The sequence below is a fragment of the Nannospalax galili genome, unplaced genomic scaffold, assembly GCF_000622305.1.
Source record: "Nannospalax galili isolate Female #2095 unplaced genomic scaffold, S.galili_v1.0 scaffold101, whole genome shotgun sequence".
NCBI classification, from domain to species: domain Eukaryota; kingdom Metazoa; phylum Chordata; class Mammalia; order Rodentia; family Spalacidae; genus Nannospalax; species Nannospalax galili.
The window spans coordinates 1,804,757-1,826,220 of record NW_008345700.1 but is presented as its reverse complement, the minus strand read 5'-3'; the positions used below and the strand labels follow the sequence as shown (position 1 = coordinate 1,826,220).

At 53.8% G+C, this 21,464-nt stretch overlaps 1 protein-coding gene across 4 annotated transcripts in view; it reads right to left on the bottom strand.

Annotated features, from left to right (window-relative positions):
- Sh3bp2 (SH3 domain binding protein 2) overlaps positions 1-13,091 on the bottom strand; it is a 39,426-nt gene extending 26,335 nt beyond the window's left edge. Inside the window, exons 1-2 of one of the 4 annotated variants that reach the window (XM_017800279.2) lie at positions 12,981-13,091; positions 687-775 (exon numbers count right to left, since the gene is read on the bottom strand). The gene's annotated coding sequence lies outside the window, so the exon portion shown is untranslated. Of the gene's footprint in view, positions 1-682; positions 776-3,893; positions 3,914-12,980 lie in introns of those variants that run through there. The other 3 variants (XM_029567685.1, XM_008841853.3, XM_029567686.1) reach the window with 3 other exon arrangements.
- Between the last annotated feature and the right edge of the window lie 8,373 nt (positions 13,092-21,464).

The following is a 21,464-nucleotide window of genomic DNA, read 5'->3' as shown; positions in this document are numbered from 1 at the left end:
CCACCTTCTTCATCCCAGGACCTCTGTTTGCTTGAAGGATGCCCATGGAGGAACCCTGCACCATGGAGTAGGCCCTAGGCCTTCGCTGGGTGAGATCGCCCACAGTCTATATTGATAAGCCAAGAACAGTGCAAGACTAAAACAGCACATCCTCACACCCTGCGCCTGAGCTGCTGCTGATCCTTCAGGGTCCTTAGGGATATGGCTGGGGACAAAAGCTGCCAGTCACCTTTGTCAGCGTGCCCAGAAGCGGCCAAGCTGTTTCCTTGGTGATCAGAGTCAAGCTGATACCTGGCTGGACAAGGAGTGCACTGAGGGCAGGACCTCCCCAAACAACCCCCCCCACCACCACAGTGGTTAGCGGCTAAGAGAGCAGAGCTCCCACCTACCAAACCCTCCTGGGAACATCTACATCACAGGCCAAGGCATGGGGCTACTGCCTACAAGTGAGCCAGGGAGACCCAGGAATCTCACCTTGTACAAGGCTATTAGCTCTGTAGCCCACAGAGTCACCACTGCCAAGGTGAATATTCTGCCTTCCTCATGGAGACACAGTGGCTAGCCTGAAACCCTCATCATCCCAGCAGGACCCCACCAGGCATTTCCTGTCAAGCCTGGCTTAGAAAAGCCCCATGGCCCACTGTTGGAAGGACACTGGCTCCCATCAAGGTAGAAAACCTACCTACCATGAGGATAGCAGCGCTGGGTCCCAGTCTCTGTAGAGAGGGCAGCTCCTGGTAGGAAGCCAGGAGCCTGGTGTTCAGGCCCAAAGACCCTGTCAAAGAAGCAGAACACCAGGTCTCAGTCTCCCCCTAGGTAACTGGTAAGTCCCAGGAGCTGTTGGGCCCGGCATAGAGGGAAGGGTGAACACTTCAAAAGAGATCCCAGGGACTGGAGAGATGGCTCAGCAGTTAAGGGCACTGGCTGCTCTTACAGAGGATGTGGATTCCATTCTCAGCACCCACATGGCAACTAACAACTGTCCATAGCTCCAGCTCCAGGGGATCTGATGTGGTCTTCTGACTTCCATGGGCATTGCATGACACAGGTACACTTACATACATGCAGGCAATACACTCATACACATACAATAAAAATAATAGCTGGGCATGGTGGTGCACAGCTTTAGCCCCAGCCCTTAGGAGGCAGAGGCAGGAGGATCTCTGTGAGTTCAAGGCCAGCCTGGTCTACATAGTTCCAGGCCAGCTGGGGCTACAGAGAGACCCTATCTCAAAAACACCAAAACAAACAAACAAACAAAAATAATAAATAAAGGAGGAGAGATCCTAGTGGAACAAGGAAGGAAGAGATGGGCACCCTGATCAGGACGGAGGCTCTGTCTCCTGCATTCTCCATTACTGCGGGACCCAAGTTCTAAAGATAGAGGAAGGCAGTTCAGAGTACTGCTGTCTCTGGACAAGCCCTACACCTTGAATCCCAGAATCCAAGCTGACATTATCCTCTGCCTGGGGCTTCCTATTAATAAGTGGTGGAAGTAGCCACCTCTGACTCACATCCTTGTGACATCCATTCTACCAGATGTGGTGACACGTCAATCAGCATCCTGGGAGCAATATTCCACATGAGTTAGTCAAGTAAGGGGGTTACATGGACAGTGTCTCAGATAAAGGAAAGCTTGTACAAGGGCCCTGGCATCAGGGCAAGAGAAGGTTCACTTTCAGGCATGACAGAAAGAGGTGCCAGGGAGTTTAGTGCTCAAGTGAGACAGATGGGGGTCTAAGCACCTGTGCCCAGGCACCACACGGGCCTGTACTCCAGTCCCAATTTTGCTCCTTTATGCTGGTTCAAGTTACTTCTCTCCCTAAGAAGTAGGCTTGCTGAAATGATACATTGAGGATCAAACCAGATGGTTCACAAGAACCATCACGGACACTTGGCACAGCACTGGTACCAACAGCCCTGGGGTGAGAGCCCCCTGCTAGCTCTGTGCACTAGGGCACAGAGACAATGAGGGAAACACTGGGCACATTGTAGCTATGAAGCTCATGCCAGGGGTAGGGGAGATGCTGTGAGGGAGGTAGTCAGAGATCCACCCCCACTGCTCCATACCAGAGCCATGGGCAAAGGTCAGGGGTCAGCCTCAGCACACTGAGTGCCTGTTGTCTCCTGCTGGGGCAGAGCCACTGAACCAGTCCTCCCACTGTGGCCACCTGCCGGGGCCTGTAAGGACACCAGTGCTGACCCCTTCAGCTGTCAGAAGCTGTGGCCTGCTCCATCATCTGTTCCTTTTACTAAGAGCGCTGGTATTTTTCACACCATGGGTCCTCCCTTGGGCTACACAAAGCCATCAAGCTCCCTGGATCTGCTTGGCCGGAGCATTTCCTAGCACTTCACCCCAATGAGCTCATAGGTCAGTGTTAAAGGCACTGGGGCTCAGGGTCACCAGGCATGCCCCTCATTCTCAGTCTCTATACCCTCAGAGTCCCTGAAGGTATTTTGGCTCCTACCCACCCTGTCACAGGCTGCCCAGGTGAACTCAGCAGAACATCCTTTCCTCTGCCTACTCTCCATGTGTTTCCCTTAGATCTGTCTTAACCCATTAGATTTCTTTCCCCTTTTCCCCTCTAAATAGTACTAATTTTTTTTTTTGGCCTTTTTGAGACAGGGTCTCCCTGTAGCCCCAGTAGACCAGGCTGGCCTTGAACTCACAGAGCTCTGCCTGCCTCTGCCTCCTGAGTGCTAGGATTAAAGGCATGTGCCTTTATTTTTAAACTGTTTCCAAATGTGTCAGGTTTTTCGTTTGTTTGATACTATTGCTTAATTTGTATCCTCTGAGTTTATTTTATTCTCTAGTCTCCTGAGCTTAATCCCTCTAAAAATATTTCATTTATTATTATTTTATGTGTATGAGTGTTTGCCTACATGTAAGTGCATCATGTGCATGCAATACCCACAGAGGTCAGAGGAGGGCATCAGATACTCTGGAACTGGAGTTACAGGTAGTTGTGAGCCTCCATGTCGGTGCTGGGAACCAAAACCTGGTCCTCTGCAAGAGTAGCCAGTGCTCTTAACCGCTGCTCCATCTCTCCAGCCCCACTTTATCTCTTTTTATTCCTTATTTTTCACTATTGTCTTTGTGATGATGGAATGGAAACCAGGGCCTCGCACATGCTAAGCAAGTGCTCCACCATTCAGCTAACCGCCAACCCCCACTTTTGTCTGATGCACGTTTCGCTCTATTGCTCAGATGGCCCTGAACTCCTGTGTCAGCTGATCCTCCCTTGAAGTTAAGACTATAGGTACGCGCCACTGTAACAGACTATTCCTTTGTAAAATTTTAGGTTTCCTTTCTAGGCTATGACTTGCCCTCTCATTGGGTTCCTCCTGGTGTCATCCACAGACCACCAGGGGTAGTACAGGTGACAGGCCAGCCTCTCTGCTGGAGCCTCAGTGGGCAAGAGGCTGTGGGGAACTGCTGTAGCCAGGCCCAGGGCCCGGGCTGGACAGAGTCAGAGAGAGGCACAGAGAGAGGGGGCCAGGGGACATACAAGAAGAGGTGCAGGAAGGAGACAAAAGCAGGAAGGGGGAGCAGGCTAGACCCTGGCTTGGGGAACTGAGAGCTGCCTGTTCCTCCTCAGCCTGGGAACTCTGGGGCCTCCCGGGGCCGGGTGGTGGACACCATGACTCATGGCCTGCTGCTGGCTCCTGTCCCCGCCCTTCAGCATGGGCCCCCAGGGGGTCCAGCTGACCCAGGCACCCTTACACTGCCCCATTGTTTAGAAGCCCAGTGAGGACAAGGATCTGGCCATGGGCCCTTTTGGGCAGGAAAAGGGCCCAGCCCTGGCCACCCGCAGAAGTTTAGCCTAGTCCTTGGCAAGTCAGAAGAGGCCAGGACAAGGGGGGCGGGGTCTCCTCCTCTCCACCCATCTTACCCAGCTGTCCTGCCGTGTCCTGCTTCCTTTCCGAGGCCAGGCCTTCTGCACTTCACCTCTCCTGCTTTGAGGCAGCCTGTTTCAGCGGCAGCTCAGAGGCAGCTCTTAATTGTAACTGGTTTAGACTCAGAGTTCAAGCTCTCCATCCAGCACTCTGGAACCCTGGACACCTCTTACACTGTTCCCTGATGTTGTGTCTTCCCTATCCACAAGCTTACATTTGGCTTTCCACCCCTTGTCAGATGCCCCATGGCTAGGCTGGGTGCCAGTGTCCTCAGAGTCCTCAGACAGGATGAGGTGAGGTGGCTCCTAGGGCTAGAGGGCCTCTGGTGACAGCACACCTCCCGTGGTTCCCTGGGTGTGGCTCTCTAGGTCCAGCCCTTCCCTAGAGGGAGACTTGTCTAGTCTGAATCTCTGACCACCATAGCCTCAGATCCATGCAAAGCCATCTGCACAGGCTCCTTGTTCCCACCTGGCTACACCACTTGACCCCAGAGGTGAGATGGCTTCTGGTGGTCAGCAGAACCCAGAACTATGCTCCTACGTGTCAGTCTGTAAGGTCTCTTCCTAGCTGGGGACTGTCCACAGACAGTCTACTCTGGGTAGGGGAGATGGCACCACTCTGAGGGTACTGCAGGGACATAGGCTCAGGTGTGTCATGTGTCAAGTGTGGCTCCTCCTACACTCGGGGGACACCTTCGTTAGCCAGAAACCCCAGCAAAGAGCCCTGGACTGTATGGGGAAAGGGTTGGGCTGGGGCAGAGCCTAAACCATCAGGCTTAGTTCTCAGCAGACTTGCTCCCCAACCCATCCCCAAAGACCCCTCTGGGGAGCTCGGCCCCTACCTAACCTCACCCCAACCCCTCCGCAGGCTTCTGTACGCCTGTTTCTCCCTGTCCAGTGCCCAAACTCCTCACCAATTTCCTCAGAGGACACTGTCATGGAGGAGGGAGTGCTGTGATTGTCTCCAGATCCCAGAGTGAGCTTTTATTTTTATTTTTATTTTTTGAGATGGTTTCACTATGTATCCCTAGCTAACCTACAAATTACTATGTAAACAAGATTGGTCTCAAACTTGTAGCAATCCTCCTGCTTCTGTCTCCCAAGTAGTGGGACTACAGTTGTGTACCACCTTGCCCATCTCAGAGTGAGCTTTAAAAACACACAAAACCAAATAATTGAGGGGCTAGAGATTTGGTTTAGCAGTTAGAGCAGTGGCTGCTCTTGCAGAGGACCTAGGTTTGGTTCCCAGCACCCACATGGCAGCTAACAACAGTCCGTAACTCCAGTTCCAAGGAACCCAATGACCTCTTCTGGCCTCCACAGACAATACACACATGGGTGCGCTTACATATATGTAGGCAAAACATATACACTAAAATAAAATAAAGGACTGGAGAGTTGGTTCAGTCAGTAAAGTGCTTGTCTTGAAAGCATGAGGGCCTGAGTTCAGATCCTCAATCACCCATGGAAAAAAAACAGGCATGGCAGTACACATCTGTCATCTCAGTGCTGGGGGCAGACAGGATCCCTGGGGGCTCATCCTCCTGGGGCTCACTGGCCAGTCAGTTTACCCAAATTGACAAGCTCCACATTCAGTGAGAGACCATGCCTCAAAAAACAAAGTAGTTGGGGAAGACACCCAGAACTGACCTCTGACCTGTATCGGATATGACCTCTGTATGCACACACACAAACATATAAACAAGACATACTGGTGGTGCACGCCTTTAATCCCAGCACTCGGGAAGCAGAGGCAGGCAGACCTGTGAGTTCAAGGCCAGCCTGGTCTCCATGGTGAATCCAGGACAGCTGGGGCTACAGGAAAACCCTGTCTCAAAAAGACCAGAAAAACAAAACAAAACAAAACCATAAACAGACTCCCATACCCTCAGGCCCCAGCTCGGACAGCACCATCCCACCGTTCCTTTCTCACTGCCCTGACTGGCCCTTCTTCATACTCTACTCCACATGGCACCTTGTGTACCATCCTTGGGCCTCTTGAGTTGGCTGGAGCCTAGGCCTGGAATGGGTCTTCTCCTACCTCTCAGGACCCCAGCCCAGGAACAGCTGTCCCTTTGGTGCCCAACAGGAAGAACCCTGATTGGGGCAGGGTTTCTGAGGCAGGGCCCAAAGGCAGGGGTGAAGAAGTATCCTTTCTCAACCCTCTTCCTCCCCAGGCAACTTCCTGTCTCTAGAGTGGGCACAGTCACTACCAACCGCAACACTTCATCCTCCTGGTCCCAAATGGGAAGGACTGATGTCAGAGATCAAACTATCCTGAAGCCAGGCAGGGAGCTGGGGTGCTCAGAAACGGGGCTCTCTCCCCACTTAATATCTGGTGAACCCAACAGCAGACTCCATAGGGGAGGAACCAGGGCCAAGTCCTCTAGTCAGAGAAGGCTTTTCAGGCCAGGCCCCACCCAACTCAGGCCTCTGTGACCTCAAGTCTAGAGGGGACAGGGCTCATTTCTAGAGAAGTACAGAAGGCACGTTATTCCAGAGGCCCCTGCCCCATGGCTCCACCCTGGAGCAGCTCCCTCTGTGGCACGAGGCCAGCTCTGGAAGTCTCAGCCCTGACATGTGCTGGACTCAAAGGCTGGAGGGGGATTCCCTGGAGTAGTGCATTGACCCCACTGGTGGAATTGAACAGATAAGCAACAGAAAAACGGGGCCAGAATTCACCGGGAAAGATGGCTAGCTGGAAGCACAACAAAAAGTCCCAAGACAGGGCAGGTGCAGGGGGCAGGGGGTTGGAACCCAAGCTGCAGGCTGGGGCCTAACCCTGAGCACCATTCGCTCTGGTCAATAGGGAGGCCTGACAGCCTGACACCAGCTATAGAGGCCTTGAGGCCCTACATAGGTCTGGTTCCCGTTGGACTGCTGCTGTGTATCACACCCCCACCAGCTAGGTGTGGCCCCACCCTCATACACCTCATGAAGCTGGACCTCCTGTCCCTGTCCTGAACAGGGAGAGTAAAGGATGCCTGTCACAGTGTGATGGGAGCCAATGGAGTCAGTCCAGCCCCAGGCGGCCACCTTCCCATATGTAGAGGTTTCAGGCAACAGAAGGTGATGGCAGCAGAGGATTTGATCCCTCACTGTGCTATGGTCAGATCCACACAGCTGGTCACTGACATGCCTGCCAGGCCCAGGCCCCAAGCACTGTTTGCCTGGCTATCAGGAGACCAAGGAGTGGATGTCAGTCACTTGCTCTTCTAGAAAGGGGCTCCCCTTATGGGATTCGAGTAGGAGGAGAGCAAGAAGTCAGAGTCAGAGTGCTGAGCTCCAGTACCTGGTGCCTGAGCCTGCACAGGCCATGTTCTCCACATCTGTCCACACAGGGCTCCATGCTAGATCTTCCAGATGTTACCCCATCCCCACTCTCCTAATGGTTGTAAATCCCACATTCTACCACAATCAAGACCCCTCTGGCAGGTAGCTAAGGGGAGACCAGACAGGCTTTAATCTTGGCCTCAATCTACGCTGCTCAATGGCAGCAATCACAAAGAAAGGAATCACTTCAGTTCAGGGTGGGGCCACATGGACACCCCAGAGCTTGGGCAACTCTTTTTCTCAGTCAGAAAAGAACTCTGGGGCCAGGTGTGGTGATGCACGTCTTTAATCCCAGCACTCGGGAGGCAGAGGCAGGTGGATCTCTGTGAGTTCAAGGTCTACATAGTGAGTTCCAAGTCAGCTGGGACTATAGGGAGACCCTATCTCCCTGTCTCTAAAAGACCAAAAAAAAAAGAACTCCCTGTCTCCCTCTCTGTCCTGCTGCTGGGGCTAAAGTGGACAGACCCAAGGGTGACTGGGTCCCTGCTGCTGGGTAGCAGGTAGTGGCAATGGGAGGCACTGAGATGGAAACCTAGAGAGCTTCCTGAGAGGCCCTAGAACAACCCACTATTATCTGAGTGGAAACTCTGCCAACCCTGAGGCACGGCTTCCAGGGTGATGGGGCATGTTTGTCAAACTCAGTGGAGAGTTAAACACAGGTGAGGAGAGCTGCAAACCAACTTCAAAGGGCCTGGCAGAATCTGCTACCACTAGCCAGTACCTAGACTGCAGGAAACTCCCTGCTCAGGCAAGAGAGGCTGGGAGGCTGTGGGGCCCTCCCTGCAAGGCCAGACACTAGGACAAAGCCCCTTGCTACATGAATTCCTGATCAGGCTGGGGGTGGCGGGACTGGTCACTGTGTACACTGAGCTGTGAGGAGGCACACAGCTTGAAGGTAAGGTAGAATACAGGGCAGCTAAGAAGGTCCCCTGACCACTAAGCAGGATACACAAATCTTTAATAGAAATTCTTTCTGAGAGAGTGTGGCAGTGAGCTCTAAGGAGGCCAGCTAGAGAGTGGGGTGGTGTAGAAACAAGGAGGGTCCCCTGACCACTAACCAGAACACTTATGTTCCTAATAAAAATTCCTTCTCAGGGAGTGTGGTGGGATGGGCTAGACACATTGGGCTGGTACCTGTGGTGTTCTGCCAGCAAGCCCTGTCCTCAGGCCTATGGGACACTCCTATGACCCAGGCCTGGCTCTGGGCCTGGTACACAGAGCACCCAGCTTGTGTGGGAGGAGCACTGGTCCAGATAAGCAGCTTTCTGAAGTAAGGTCTGCCAATATAGAGGCAGGGGCTGAGAAGGGTGGCAAAGTCCCAGCCCCCCATCTGGGCCCCGAGTGAACTGTGGGTGTTGTTCTAGGCTCCCAAGGTTTATGAGGTGAAGCTAAAGTCCATCCCAGTGTTCTAGGCCCCCATAACAGCCTTGAGCTCCTTTTGTCTTGTTTACGGGCAGCCAGCTGTGAGGGCTAGGGGCTTGACCATCTCCTTGCCTGCATCAGGTTGGTGAGGAGGGCCATGGGGGTATCCTAGGGTATGGGGACAGAGGTTATTCTACTGCCACAGAATGGCCTTACTAGATTAGAATGCCCTGAGGTCCAGGCTGGAGGAAGCCCCCAAATGGAGCTGTTATCTGGATCAAAAGCGAGAGTCCCCAGCGCAGACCTGATGATAAGGCCTTGATGGGGCATCTCGGAGGCCTTGATGGGGCACCTCGGAGGCCTTGATGGGGCATCTCGGAGGCCTTGATGGAACATCTCAGAGGACTTGATGGGACACCTCGGAGGACTTGATGGGGCACCTCGGAGGCCTTGATGGGACAACTCGGAGGTCTTGATGGGATACCTCAGAGGCTTTGATGGGGCATCTCGGAGGCCCTGATGGAACATCTCGGAGGACTTGATGGGGCACCTTGGAGGCCTTGATGGGGCATCTCAGAGGCCTTGATAGAACATCTTGGAGGACTTGATGGGACATCTCGGAGGCCTTGATGGAACATCTCAGAGGACTTGATGGGGCACCTCGGAGGCCTTGATGGGGCACCTCGGAGGCCTTGATGGAACATCTCGGAGGACTTGATGGGGCATCTCGGAGGCCTTGATGGGGCACCTCGGAGGCCTTGATGGAACATCTCGGAGGACTTGATGGGGCACCTCGGAGGCCTTGATGGGGCATCTCGGAGGCCTTGATGGGACACCTCAGAGGCTTTGATGGGGCATCTCGGAGGCCTTGATGGGGCACCTCAGAGTCCTGTAGCACCCACAGTGTGAGGGGTTCTCATTTAAATGTCCTGACCATCTGGGTGTGGTGGTATACACCTTTAATCCCAGCATTTGGGAGATGGAGGCAGGTGAGTCTCTGAATTTGAGGCTAACCTGGTCTATGTAGTGAGTTCTAGGCCAGTCAGAGTTACCTAGTGAGACCCTGTCTCCCCCCAAAAAATTAATAAATAAATGTCCTGATGATCCCATGAGCTAATCCTGATCTAACCCCATTTCACAAGGAAGGTGCTGAATCCCAAAGGGGCAGGTGGCTCCTGAGCCTGGAATACAGCTCTGCCTTGGTTCCTGGGATGAGCTCTGTGCTTTACACACTCAGATCCTGCTTTGAGAACTCCAGAAAACCTGCACGAGTTGGCTCAGTCTTGGGTCACGAGAGAGCCCAGCTCTGGTCATGGCATGCATAACGCCATCCTCACAGACCCCAGGCAAGGACCGCACCTCCTTCTGCAAGCTTAAGCAGGCAGACACTCCACACTCTGCCCAACTGCCTGAAGCAGACCTGCTTGGCCATGGGCCATTCTGCCATGCCCAGTGGGTGCACAGTAAACATGATTCATAAGGAAGCAGACAGCACTTCTCAGAATCAAAGTTTGGCCACAAGGCATGGGGGTGTAGATGCCACAAGGGTGCCTGATAGCTCTTAAGGCCTAACTGACCTTCTCAGGTCACAGTCTCAAGTGGCCAGGTCAACACTCCTCCTGGAGGCCAGTTAGCAAAGATCACTCTGGTGTGTCTCGAACCCTCTGTGGCCAGTTCATGGGGGCCTTTCTAGATCCTGGGGCCAGTGATTCTGTCATGGACTAGCAGGGAGGCAAAAAGAGACCTTGGGGATAGAACTTTATAAATCAGAGTGCTAGGAAAGAAGGAAGAAGATAGGTGCGGGGGAAGCGGGTAGTTATCTAGGTACCCACAATCCTTTCTGGGGGCCCTTGATGCCCTTCACTCTGAACACCAGCTGATCCTGGGCTGACTTTCTGTCTTATTTTTATCACCCACTGTAGTTCATGGGCAGCAGGAGACTGGTACTGAGCCCAAGTCCAGCCATGTGGCTCTGCACTTTGCTTTACAGAACAGAAAAGTGGTATAATTCACCTGGGAGGCCCAGGGCATTGGACCATGGTGGGAGCCAGCAATAGTTCTCTGGGCTTCATCCTGGCTGCCTACCAGGCACAGGCTGAGGGACAGTAAGAAGGGTGGAAGGTCAGCTTGGAACACTTCCACAACCCCTCTGGGACCTAGGCACCCCACATGTGAGACCATTTACAGCCCTTGGATACCCAACAAGTGCCACTGGAGGGATCCAGAAGCCCACCAGATACCCCACCCTCAGAGGAGGACTCTGGGATTTGGAAGGCCCTTTTCTTTGCTCCCCAGACACCTCCACGCCTTTATAACTGGCACACAAAGGGCAGTCCTGTCACCTGATTTGCCATCCTCCCTGGTCTGTCCCTACCTCACAGCCCAGCACAGAAAGTCCTCCTCCCACAAACCTCACCTTCTCTAGAACCTAGGCAGCCCATCTCCCTGACAGGTCACTTTGGGTTATAAAAGAACCATACCTGTTTATGACCAGGGAAGCCCAAGGACATGAGCCAGCCATCCAATGAAAGGAAGGCAAGGCCTGTCATAATCACTGACCTCTGGTGCTCCACAATGGAGCTTTGAGGATGGAATCCATGCGGCCCCAGGACCAACACTGATCATTCCTGGATATAGGTTTTTGCCTGCAAGACCAATGCAGGCAAGAACTTGGAAGCCTGCCCTTTGCCCCAGGCCTGGCCTTGCCCCACCTCAACCCCAAGCAGAAATGGCCCAGCTGTCCCTGTCTGACCAGGACACACACAGAGGAAGCACCCTCAGTATTTGAGTACCACCCACACACTACCAACAGACCTTGGACACTCTATAGCCACTCTCTGGTAGAAAGTGGTTCATTTTATATTTTTCAGGTGATATAATGGAGGCCCAGCAGCAGGGGATGCCTGGTCAATGTCACGGATCTGGATTTGAACCCAGGATCTCAGGCTGAATTTATTCTCTTCCCTCTGCCCCTCTGTGGCCAAGGTTGGCCATTTCTCACTAGACTCCTTGGGCTTCCTATTTCTAGGCCTCCTACACGCGCACATGCGTCCATATAGGGATGAAGGCGTGTTGGGGACTGACTCAGCACCCCACTTCCTCTGTCCATGTGAACAGGAAGAGTCAAGGCAGGCCTGGAGTCCACCTTCCTCCCCTGTCTCTCTCAGCTAAGTCTCCTGAGTGGGTTCCCCTAAAAGGCTAGACCCTTTTCAGCATTCTGCCTGCCACATGGCCTTGTCCACTAGTTCCCGACTGCCCTTTCCATCTGTCTCCTGTGCCAGAGTGTATCCCCACACAGGACCCAGAGCCAGAAAGACGGCAGGGAGAGAGAGGTTGACAGGCCAGTTGACTTCCTTGGAGTGTGGTCCCAGAAGTAGAGTACTGGATCTGGGGCCCTAGGCTGGCTTCCCTGTCAGGTAGGCACACAGCCCAGACCCTCCTATGGTCTGGGAAGGCTGAGCCAGTGACAGCAGGCACTCACCTAGGTCACAGGGAGTTGAGGGCTGACCTGAACCCACAATCCTGCGGCAGCCCAGGACCTAGCCCCTGGGCCCACACTGTTGTGAAGCAAGCCTGTGTCTTTCACCATTTCCCCAACAGGGACATTTCCTGAGCCCCTTCAGGCACGGTTTGGCATCCCTGACCAGCACACTGCACAACCCCAGAGGTCCCGAACTGTGCCTAGGCCAGGGTCTTTTCTCCTGAGCACTGCTCATGGTCACCTGACTAGGAGACACAGTGCTGCCTGTGTGGAGGGAGGAGGAAACAGGTTCACAGAGGGACCAGGAGGTGCTCAGGGTCATGAGAGGTGATAGAGGGAGTGGGTGCCAACAGAGCTCTCACCCCAACAATACCCCGAGGAAGCCAAGGCACAGAGCAGAAGGAGGGGCTGGCCTGGAGGGTGGGGTGAGCACCCACATGTCCACTACCCACAGTTCTTTGACCATCCTCAGACTCACTGCTATCTATAAGAGCTGCAAACTCCCCAGACCAAGTCACTCACACTTCAGTGGGAATCAGCACTAGCAGGTGGCTTTCCTCCTGATTTTGTGGAGCCTCCCTGGAGGGAAGTCAAGTTCGCATGGCCAGGAGTGGGAGCACATTCCTAGCCTGAGTCTTGGGAAGCCCCGCCAGACGGGTCCAGCTACCCCGGCCTAGTAGCTACAGGCAGAGGGGCTGGAGGGACGTGGACACGCCCGAAGCACGGTCCTACCCTGGGAACCTACGCCCAGTCTCGCACATCTCCATCAGCCCGGCCCTGGACGCGCCGCTCCGGACAGGCTGGCACCCCACGGCGGGACACGGGTCCACGGGCCCCAGGCCGCTGTCTAGGGTGCGTTTGCGCCGCGCATGCTCACGTCCCGCCCCAGGACCCACTCAGGGCCTTACCCGCCGAGGTCCGTCCGGGTCCCAGCTGCCCTGCGTCTGTCCTGGAGGCGGCTCCAGGTTCCTCCAGCTGGTGCTGCAGCCAGCTGGGCCGAGCCCGGCCCCGCCCCTAAGTACACACCCCCCCCCCAGACTGCTCCCGCCCCTAGGTGCACACCCCACCCCCCAGACACCTCCCTCCCCCAGGTGCACCCCCCCCAGGTTGACCCCGCCTTTCCAGTCGGTCCCACCCCTGACCCCGCCTTCTGAGTGCCAGTTGCCTCCTCAGTTCTGGCTGCCTAGGGCAGGCTTGCGTTTCTCAGTGGTGGGAGATTGGTTTGATGTGCTTAAATAAAGGCTCTTTGTCCAGCACGAAGTAGGTGCTCACTAGATGCAGGTGTGTCGTAGAGTGAGCACAGAGCCTTTCTTCTGCATGTCCGTCATTTCATGACACACACACCTTTGAGCTGGTGATCTCCCTAGAGGAGGCAGTTGTCTGCTGTGCCCCTGCTGGGTGGTTCTGACTCAAGTGTAGGCACCAGACAAGGGCACTTGGTCACCCACACCCTCATGACTCAGGAGGGCTTGCTGGGAACCACTGGGGACTTTCAGGCCCTTCCAAAGGAGATATTGCCTCTAGGACCAGGGCTGGGACCCCCTGGCCAGGGCTGGGCTCTAATGCTGAAACCCAGAAAACCCTGGGTTCCCTGTGCATGGCCACCAAGGCCTCTCCTTGCAGCTGTCTACTTGTGGCAGCAGGTCTGTAGAACTGAAGGATGCCCTTAAGGAGCAGAAAACTTGGAAGAATGGCTTCCTCAGAGAAGATGACTTCCCCGGGGAGTCCTGGAGTCAGGCAGGGTGTGAGTCTCAGCGAAGATGCTCCCGGGGCCAAGCCAGCAGATTTTGGGAAGAGTGGAAACTTCCAGAGAGGAGTCCACTATTTGGGAGTATGGGAGAGAGACCTCTCCCCGTAAGATCTGGCCCAGAGTCCTAAGTCCAGGATAAGCCCAGGAAGGATAGAATCTGGGGTGAGGGGTGGTTGGGGGGGGGCAACAAGGCAGCAGAAACAGGCTGTTCAGAAGACTCCAGAGGAGGCAGGGGCAGGGGCCCTTGAGTATGAGTCATCCAGCTGCTGTGGGTTCAGGAGGGAGGGTCCCAGGAGAGACAGGCAGACTGAGGGGAGCCTTTGCAGCAGCACCGAGTGTGGATCATGTCTCTGTCTACCTGTCCCAGGGCTGCCTAGATCCAAAGGGCAGAGGTTTGGTTCCTGGCTAACACAGCTCACAGCTCCTCACTGTGAGGCACACTTGCAGGCAGAGAGGTTAACTAGGTGTGGGGGAAGTGAGAGAACCCAGAAATCTTGGTGGCCAGGCATTGAGCCCAGACAGGGAGGCTGGTGCCCACCAGGAAAAGACCAGAACACCTTGGGCTTGGGAATGGAGGCTTCAATCAACAGGGGGTTACGTTCTCCATGTATGAAGGAGAAAGGGGAGCGGGCAGTGTGCCCAGTATCCCAGCCCTTCAGCTCTCAGGGTTGACACATATTCACTACCCTCACATTGGCCCTAGGGCTGACACCACTCACAGCCCAGCTCTCATGGTCCCCTTGGCCCTCACTGGCCAAGGAGGTAGGCGCTGGTTGGCTGGGATGTCCTTCCTCTGAGATAACCACCATGTACCAATCTCTGGCTGCCCAAGCCTCACCTCTCTTCATTCAAACTAAAGTTGCCTGTGACCCCCTCTGCCTGCTTACTGACCTGCTTCACCTTCTCCTGAGGGGAGGAGCAGGTGCTGAGGCGCTGAGCCCCAAATCTGCACTTTCAGCTCTGCCCACTGTTGCCCCCGTTGGCACCCCATGTGATTGCCTCACTGCTGGGACCTGGCTCTGGGTTGGACTGAACTGAGACTCATGACCCAGTGCCCAATGTCAAGTTCAGTTAACCAAATGCCTAGTCCCACATAGGGCCCTGGAGACACTGAAATGATTCAAGGGAAATCCTGACTCCTGTGACTCACGGGAGATAAACAGGTAGAGCAGATGTAATTGGGTCACAGTGTGGGTCCTGTCCCCAAATCTGAGGGAAGGACAGAGACTAGTAGGGAAATAAAGCAAAACCAGACATTGTGCCACCTGCAGGAGCCGGACTGAAGGCAGAGACAGGGCTGACTTCAAAACGCCAAGGGACAGGGACATGGGGAGAGTGGTTTCCTGGGACGAGATGGATTCCTGGGGGCGCCCTCGGAAGTGAGAGGCAGTAGATGACTCATTGTAGAGAGGCTGGTTAGATGGGACCAGGTGCCCAGAGAATATCACCATGGCTGGAGGTGTAGCTCAGGTGAGGCCAGAGGACCTGGGCACCAGAGCTCCCTGGCTGGATCTGGACAGACCTCACACTTCAGGTGAGTGGGGATGCAAAGCCCCCTGGCTGGCCATGGGCAGGGGGGAGAATGAGTGTAGTGCGAGGTGATGGCACCCAAGGGAGCAGGTCCACTTATCTCTTGCCTGCAGAGGTTCATCTGCTGATTTGGAGAGCTACACCAGAGCCTGGAACTTGTACGGAGAGCTGCAGTCTGGCATGGGCCTCTAGGATCCTGCAAGGGGCTGAAGGTCAGGGTGTCATCTAAAGCCACAGGCCAGTGTCATCCTCTCTGTGGCCACCAGAGGCCCCCTCCCCAGCTTTCCTAGCACCCTCTCATCCCAGAACCTCTCTCCCCCGCCAGGCAAAGCAGAGTACCTTGTGCTGCCTGTCCTCAACCCCACATCCTGTCTGTCCTATCTGGAAGACCTGCTGGCTTGTGCCCAGTACACCTGCCCTTGTCAACTCTCAGCTTGTCCCTTCCTCTCCCTTTAGGTCTGCTCTTCCCCAGAGGGATCTGGTCACAATGCTGTGGTCATGTCCCTCCTCTTCTCAACCCCTCATAGTCTCTCAGCTCCCCAGAGCAAATGCCTTAGGTCAACCCAGGCCTGCCCCACCCCACTGGTCCTCCTCAGGTCCTCTCTCCCCCTCTACTCTGAGTGGCCACACTGACCCCTGCTGTTCTTCCAAAACTCTAGGCACACTCACCCTTTGATCTTACTGTTCCCTCCTAGCTCACCCTTCTACCAGATTCCTGCCTGGGCTTGTCCTCACTTTCCCTAGCCTGGTCTTTTTTTTTGAGACAGGGTCTCCCTGTAGCCCCAGCTGGTCTGGAACTTGCTATGTAGACCAGGCTGGACTTGAACTCACAAAGATCTACCTGCTTCTGCCTCCCAAGTGCTGGGATTAACAAGCCCAGCTTCACCATTTCTTTATTAGAAAGTTTTTTCCTTGGGCCAGTGAGATGGCTCAGTAGGTCAAGGTGCTTACCATGAAAGGTTGATGACCTGAATTTGATCCCAGGAACTCACATAAAGATGGAGAGAACTGACTACATAAAATTGTCCTCTGACCTCCATATGTACTACATACACCACGCCACATATACACAATAATATTTTTTTCTAAATTTGTTTTTATTTATTTTTATTTATTTTTATTTTGCTCTTTTTGAGACAAGATCTTCCTGTAGCCCCAACTAGCCTGGAACACACTATGTAGACCAGGCTGGCCTCAGCCTCACAAAGATTCACCTGCCTCTGCCTCCTGAGTGCTGGGATTAAAGGCATGTACCACCACGCCTGGCTATAATTTTTTTTTTTTTGGTCTTTTTGAGACAGGGTCTCCCTGTAGCTCCAGCTGACCTGGAACTCTGTGTGTAGACTAGGCTGGCCTTGAACTCATAGAGATCTGCCTGCCTCTGCCTCTCCAGTGCTGGGATTAAAGGTGTGTGCCACCACATCCGGCCATAAATAAAAATTTTTAATTATAAAAAAGAAAGTTCTGGGGCTGGACAGATGGCTCAGCAATTAAGAACACTGGCTGTTCTTGCAGAATACCCGGGTTCGGATCCCAGAACCCACATGGCAGCTAACAACTGTCTGTAACTCCAGTTCCAGGGGATCCAACAGCCTCTTCTGTCCTCCATGGGCACAGGTGCGCTTACCTACATGCAGGCAATATACGCATACACATAAAATTAAAATAACAAATAAAATATTAAAAAAAGAAAGTTCTTTCTTTACTTCCTTGTGCATCTGTTTGAGTGTGTTGTGTACATGTGCCCGCACGTGTGTGCCTGTATGCATGCAGATATCTGTGCATGTTTGTGCGCATGTAGAGGCTGGAGGTCAATGTCAAGGACCTTCCTCAGAAGCTGGCACAGGTCTTTCTCTGAATTGAGCTCACTAATCCAGTTAGACTGGCTGGCCAGTGCCCAAGGTATCCTCCTGTATCTGTCTCCCTGCCCCCCGCCCCGTGGTCACACACGACTTTTACATGGGTGCTAGGGATCCAAACTTAAGTCTTCATGCTTGTGTTCCAAACACTTTACTGACTGGTTCACTCCCTAGCCCTCCTTACTTCTTTTTAAAATTGTCCTCTTTCCTCATGCCCTCCCCAACTGTCCCCCTTTGAATCTTGACATCTGATGTGGCCAGACCCTCTTTAGAATGTCATCTCAGAAGAGCCAGGCCTTGCTTCAGTCATTCTGCATCCCCAGAGCCTCATCACCTTCCTGAAACAAAGTAAGATGCTTAATAAACGGCCAGTGAATGAACAGACAAACCCCCCGGGGGAATTCTGAGGAAAGGGCAGGTTTTAGGCAGACCTGACCACTGGTCCCTGCGTCCAGAGGAAACATTGACCTGCACAGAAATGGCACTGTGCTTCTAAGTGCCTCCAGTAAGGCTGTTCCACCTCTGCAGACCTGTTCCTAGGTAGGACTAAGGCCAAAGGCTACTGACTGCTCAGTTGGGGACAGCAAGGGGCTGGTTCCCATGTCCAGGGGAGGCTGACTGGAGTCATCCTGGGCAGTCCCTTTGCCACACACCAAAGCATTGCAGGAAAGGCATAGAGACCTTGAGGAGGGCGCAGCTTAGGCCAGAAGCCACCTGAGGTGAGGTGCATGCGAGGGAGGGTTGGCCACAAGCAAGCATGTAGACATCCAGCAGGCTGTGACAACAGGGCCTGAGGCTGGATCCTCTGCCAGGAGACTGTCCTGCTGCCCCCCTGGGCTCTGGGTCTTACCCTATCCCAGGCTAGGTCCTGTGGCTCTCTCACACTGGCCTTGCCAAAGGGGAGATAGGGTACTTCTCCTTTCCTGGACTGAGAGCTCAGGGTATGGGCTGGATCAAAGGGTGGGCAGTGGAGGGTGGCTGAAGGGACTGTCTCAGGTCTGGGCTACACTTGAAGCCACGGTGCCCTGCAGGCTTTCTGCTGTGCCAGTCCTGCATGTGCCTGAGAGAGCCAGCTGTGTCCCTGCCCAGGAGACATCTCCAGACCCCTATGTCATACCCAAGTGCCTACCTATGCCCCTCCCAATCTCCACCATACCCCACAGGACAGGGTTCTGTCAGTCAGCACAAGGAACTACTCAAGTGGCCCAGCCTCTGTCCAAGCTTGTCTGCAACCTTTCATGCCCAAGACAGGCCTGGCTTCCTGGCCATCCAGAGAGCAGGTGTGGGCTGATGAAGTTGGAGGAGGCTTTCTGGAGATAGCAGCATCAAGCTGGGGCAGATCACCTGATAGGGCTTTCCTGGTAGGTATGCAGTGTCGAAAGACAGAGAAAGGATTGGGCTAGAGCTACAGTCAGCTTGGGGAGTCACTCAGCACCCCAAAGTCCCCTTTTCCCCAGGGACCTATTCATGGTTGCCTGACTGGTGCCTAAGCCCTGGCTGCTGGCTTTGCCCTCTGAGAGGTTTATTTAGATAAGTTTTCTACCTAAAACAACATTGTCAGGACAACCCTACTAGAAAATTCTGTTTAGAAACTCAAGCCCTGTGGGTGGCAGACCAGGGCCCCTACACATACTGGTATTGCTATTTTTATATCCAAACATGCCCACTCTCAGCCCCCGGAGCCCAATTTGGGACTTGAAAGCAGTCTGCTCTATTCTGGGCCTGCTTCCGGCCTTGGTGGTATGGAGGAGGCGGTGTTTGTACACAGAGAGGCTGCTCTGCTCTCGGCCTTCCCCACCCGACTACCTCCTGCCCTCTTTCATTCACGTGACCTCCAGGCAAACGCTGGGGTCTGGAAGGGGAAGCCAGCAGGCTTGGGAAGGGAAGCTGTGGCCTTCAACAGTGTGATGTTCCCCATTATTCCCAGAAAGGCCCACCTATCACCCCAGCCAGGGTCAGGAGGGGTGGCTTTCCCTAGCAACACCAGCCACTGGGGCAGGGCTCCGAGACATAGGGTGACATGTGTGACTATAAAGCTCTTCAGGACTAGAAGTGGGAGGAAAGGGGAACCAAATGAATCTGGCCCAGAAGGCACCCCAAAAGACTTGAGGGCTGGTTCCTGCCCCTCTCCTGGGCCTGCCTCCCAGGCCCTGGCAGGGTAGGGCTGCTTAGCAGGTGTGAGTATGTATGGGGGAGGTCAACCAGGTTCCCAGAACCACCTGCCCCTCCAAGCAGGGCATGGGTTCTGGATGGTCCCACCCAACTTTCAGCCACTAGCCCAACCTGGGTTGCTAGAGGACCATTCCCTTTCCCCTTCCGCTCATCCATCCTTAGTTGAGGACCTTGGTCTCATGGGACCTCAAAAACATGTTGGCCAGCCTCAACGCCCCCAGCTGTTCCCCAGAGAATGCCCCCCACCATGTACTAATCTTTGGGCTTAGGACTGAACTCTCCACGTTGTGATCCCTACTGTGTCGTCCCAGGCTGCACTGGAGCCGGCCTGTGCCACACACTGGGCTCCTACAGGAGGTCAGATAGGCTTTACCCTGAAGGCCCCTGCTGGCCCTGCTCCTCCTCTGGACCTTGTCAGTGGTAGGGCTCGAAAAGCACCAGCCTTGAAAGGTAGCCAGACTTCGGTTCTGCCTTGGAGTTGGACAGATGAGAAGCCCTAGGCCAAGGCTTTCCCGCCTCAAAAGAATGCTGAGATTAGCACATGTAGAAAGCCAGGAGAGTGAGAAGGGGGCTCGCTGCAGGTGGGACTGATCTTGTCCTGTTCTGTAATGGTACAGAATCAGGTAAGGGGAGACATACGCTGCCCACGAGCACAGGCGCGCGCGCGCGCACACACACACACACACACACACACACACACACACACAGAGCAGCTACCCATGCAGCTTTCCCCAAATACCTGCCATGGCCAGAATCAGCTTTCCTCATGCTTTGCTCCATCTCATCCTACAGTCATCACGGGAAGGGAGTGAACTCCATTCAGTGAGAAAACAGCGGCATTGGAGATGGCCCAGGGGGAAAAGTGCTGGTTACGCCAACGTGAAGACCCGAGTTTTGATCTCCTGCTCCCACATAAAAGCCAGTTGTGACACGTGTCTGTAGCTCCAGTGCTGGGAGAAAGCTGGCAGACACAAGTGGATCCTGGGGGCTCGCTGGCCAGCCAGTAAAGCTGAAACTTTGAGATCCAAGTTCAGTGAGAGACTCTGTCTCAGTAGAATATGATGGAGGATCCCAGGAAGTACCCAATTGCAACCCCTGGCCTCCACAAGCACACAAATGTTTATGCAAATACATAAAATAATTCTTTTTTAAAAGGCCATCAAGATCGCTCGCCAAGTAATGCTTGCCACCAAACTTGCCAACCTGAGCTTGATCCCTGGGACCCACATGGTGGAAGGAGAAAACTGAGTCCTCAGGTTGTCCTGTCACCTCCCCATGCACCCCGTGGCATGTGTACACCCACACATGTACATACATACATACATACACAACAAATAAATGAATGTAATTATAAGCCTGGCGTGGTGGCACACGCCTTTAGTCCCAGCACTCAGGAGGCATCAACCTGCATCCACTAAGAAAAATCTTCTTCGGGGCTGAAGAGATGGCTCAGTGGTTAAGAGCACTGACTGCTTTTGCAGAGGACCGGGGTTCAATTCCCAGCACCCACATGACGGCTATGGACGGTTGTTAGCCACCATGTGGGTGATGGGAATCGAACCCAGGTCCTCTGCAAGGGCAGTCAGTGCTCTTAACTCCTGAGCCATCTCTCTAGTCCTGAATTACTAATCTTAAAAGCAGTGAGTAAGGGGCTGGAGAGATGGCTCAGTGGTTAAGAGCACTGGTTACTCTTTCAGAGGACCTGGGTTTGAATCCCTGCAGGCATTGCATGATGCAGGGTCACTTACATACATGCAGTCAACACACTCACACACATAAAAATAAATAAGGGCTGGAGAGATGTCTCAGCGGTTAAGAACACTGGCTGTTCTTGCAGAAGACCAGGTTCGAATCCCAGCACCCATATGGCAGCTAACAACTGTCCATAACACCAGTTCCCGGGAATCTGACAGCCTCTTCTGTCCTCTTTGGGCATTGCACGACATGAGTGCACTTACCTACACACAGGCAATACACACATACACATAAAAAATAAAATAATAAATATTAAAAAATAAAATTTTTTTTGTCTTTTTGAGACAGGGTCTCCCCGTAGCCCCAGCTGTCCTGGAACTCACTAT